Genomic DNA, 3,180 nt, shown 5'->3' with positions numbered 1-3,180 from the left:
ACTGCGTCTAGCCACCTCTCTCTCTCTCACTTCCCGCCTGATGACTGTCAACCGCACCCTCTATGCTATCCTAGTACTTGTGGCCATCTTCCTCTGCCACTGTGATTTAGGTCCTGCTTATTGAGTGCTTACTCTAAATAAGACACAGTGCAAAGCACTACGTTATCTCATTGAAACTCCTCAGGTATTCTACGGGCGAGGGCTATCTTACCCACTAATCAGATGAGGAAACTGAGGCTTAGAGAGGTTAAGTAATCAACATAAGATTAAAAAGCTAGTCAAGTAGCTTAGCTGGAATTTGAAGTCAGGTTTTTCTGGCAGTCTCTTCTTAACTACTCTGCTAACTCATCTCAGTCTGACCCATTTGGGACTTCTAACATCCACTCCTGGTGACCCTTCCTTCTCAGATAGTTTGTCTTCCTCAATCTACTAGCCCCAACTATTGCTCCTGAGTCCCAAGGACCCCTTTAATGTACTTCTGGGTGTCCATTAAAATAATTTAATACCAGCGTCTATGATTTGTAGCTGATATTGCACAAAATGAATAAGTTATCTCAGTAGTGCCCACTGTGACCTCATAATTACTGAGAAGCTTCAAGTCAATTACTCTAGATCTGATGTCCTTTCAGAGGCTACTCATGGGCTTCCCAGAAAAGAAGCCCTTGGGATAATCTGTTTACTATGGACTTAGGAAGGCTATAGGGTATCTTGGGACACAAGCCTCTGAGGTTAGAGAGGGAGGCCTTCCTCTGAGATGCTGCAGCCTTGGCTTGCAGAAATGGCATGGTCTGTGTGACACCAATTCCTTTCCTAGATGGAGCTGCTTTTAGTTTTAAATGTTGCTGCTGGCATTGAAAAAAGGTGAGGTGAAAAAGTAGAGCTGATCTACAAATAACTGCAGCTTTGTTCCTGTGTTCCCAAGGACAAGTGAATATCAAAATAAAGCCAATGCTAGAGAGTTCAACCCAAGTTCATCTCTTTTTTTTTATTATTTTTTTATTTTTTTATTTTTTATTTTTTATTTTTATTTTTTTTAAATATGGAACGCTTCACGAATTTGCGTGTCATCCTTGCACAGGGGCCATGCTAATCTTCTCTGTATCGTTCCAATTTTAGTATATGTGCTGCCGAAGCGAGCACAAGTTCATCTCTTTAAAAGGACACAGGTGGCCTATTGTTCCACCTCTGCTCCATCCTATTCATCCACCCTCTCCAGGTGGCCTTGTCCTTGCACTGCCCACCCTATTGAAGCCTTGTTCCTTCCTGTCCAGGCCCAGCTCTGCTCCTTCCTTTTTCTCCCGGGGAGGCTCGTCTGGGGTGAACGTTTACTCTGGAGACTGTAATCTGTGAATAATGGGCTGTGTTGTGTGAACTATGGAAGCTAAACATAAAGGATGTGTTTAAAAGTCCTGAGTCATGTGAGCTTAGTCTATGATGCTACGGTCTCACTTTGGTTCCTGGTGCATAACAAAACAAAAAACAAACAAGCAAAAAATCCCAAAAACCTGGTGAAGTAGGTAATGATGACTGTCAGGGAATGAACATGCTGGCAGGGCCTCATGGCTTATCTTCAGGGCAGCACAAGGAAAATCTTATTTAGATGCCCCGTTTGGCATTCCCATTGCTTCCTGTGCTTAAGCCTGCCACAGCATACATTCAGGACTGGGACCACCAGTTTACCAGCTTAAGTCAGGTGCTTTAGGTGAAAGTGAGTTGTCTGGAGCTAAGAATGGGATTCCTACAGTTTGTCACAGTCCCCACTGTGCTCTATTGTCTCCTGTTGCCAATAATGAGCCCCCGCTGCCCCTAAAGCACCATGTGTACACAGACTGTCTTCACCCTGGCCAGCTTCACTGGGCCTCCCCCACTAGCCATCAGCTCCTTGAGCATACAAGAGCAGGGCCCGGGGCTCTCTTGTACAGAACTCCACCCTCAAGGCCTAGAACAGTGCCTAACATGCAGAAAGGGCTTAATATAGACATAGATTGTGAATGAATAATGAATGAATGAGGGAAGTAGGATATAATTCCTCCTGATCTCATCACCTCAGGTCCCTAAAATGACCACTTTTCAGCTGTATTTCCAGGGCCCCTTGATTTACCTGTCTTCCTGTTCCATGGCCAGAGATAAAATTTTTATTCTAAAATTAGCTGTGAAAGGTATAAAAGGCAAATGGCCTGGTAGAGGTAAAACATTAGAGTGAATTGGTTTCAGACAAGTGAAAACATCAGCTGTTTTCCTGTTCTGATATGAGGAGAGTATTAGAGACATTGGAACGCACTGGGATTCTGGACTTGGGGGAGATAAAAAAAGAAATTATACAAAAAGGCTATGTTCATATTCACTCATGTACTAAAAACAAGAATTGTGGGCAGAAGTTTTCTGTGTATGTGCTACTGCAAAGGCCTTGATTTTGCAAGAATTCTGTTTGTGTCTCACTACATACCCTTGGCTCTAAGTTTGGCTGCTAACTGGTTGCATAGTAGAAAGACAAACTGCATATGAAATGAAAATGATCTGGCCTTGAACCCTGGTTCTGCCATTTACTGGCTGGCTAACAGTGAGCAAACCTCAGCTCTATAGGTCTCAGTTCTACATCTGTAAAATGGTACATAGAAGATGATTAATAAATGTTGCTAACCCACTGGTTGATTGATTCACTCAATGAATGGATAGATGAACTAGGTAGTTCTCTGCTCTTTTCCAGGGCTGTCATAACACATTGCCACAAACCTGATGGCTTAAAACAACAGAAATGTTATCCTCTCATAGTTCTGGAGGACAGAAGTCAGAAGTCTAGGTGTTGGGAGGGCCGTACTCCCTTCCAGGGGCTCTAGGGGAAATTCTGTTTCCCACCTGTCTCCAGGTTCTGGTGGCTCCCAACATTCCTGGGCTTCTCTGCCTCAGAGTCGTTTCTCTGTGTCAAAATTCTCTGCGTCTTCTCTGTGTCAAATCTGCCTCTCATAAGAACAATTGTCATTGGATTTAGGGCTCGCCAGAACAGTCCAGGATAACCTCACCTCGGATCATTGACGTAATTACAACTGCAAAGACCCGTTTTTCCAAATAATAAGGTCACATTCACAGGTTTTCGGGATTAGGGTGTGGACATATTTTGGGGGAGGACCACCATTCGACCCACTATAGGTTCCCAAGGCCATTATTAATGTATTCTGTGAA

At 43.6% G+C, this 3,180-nt stretch overlaps 1 non-coding gene across 1 annotated transcript; it reads right to left on the bottom strand.

Moving 5' to 3' along the window:
- Window positions 1-1,033: 1,033 nt before the first annotated feature.
- Window positions 1,034-1,140, bottom strand: LOC137765559 (U6 spliceosomal RNA). Its single transcript, XR_011074206.1, has one exon. It is a non-coding gene; the product is annotated as a U6 spliceosomal RNA (small nuclear RNA).
- Window positions 1,141-3,180: the final 2,040 nt, after the last annotated feature.

Source organism: Eschrichtius robustus, chromosome 5, assembly GCF_028021215.1.
Source record: "Eschrichtius robustus isolate mEscRob2 chromosome 5, mEscRob2.pri, whole genome shotgun sequence".
Lineage (NCBI taxonomy): Eukaryota > Metazoa > Chordata > Mammalia > Artiodactyla > Eschrichtiidae > Eschrichtius > Eschrichtius robustus.
The sequence above is the reverse complement of the archived record's forward strand: the minus strand, read 5'-3'. Positions and strand labels throughout refer to the sequence as shown.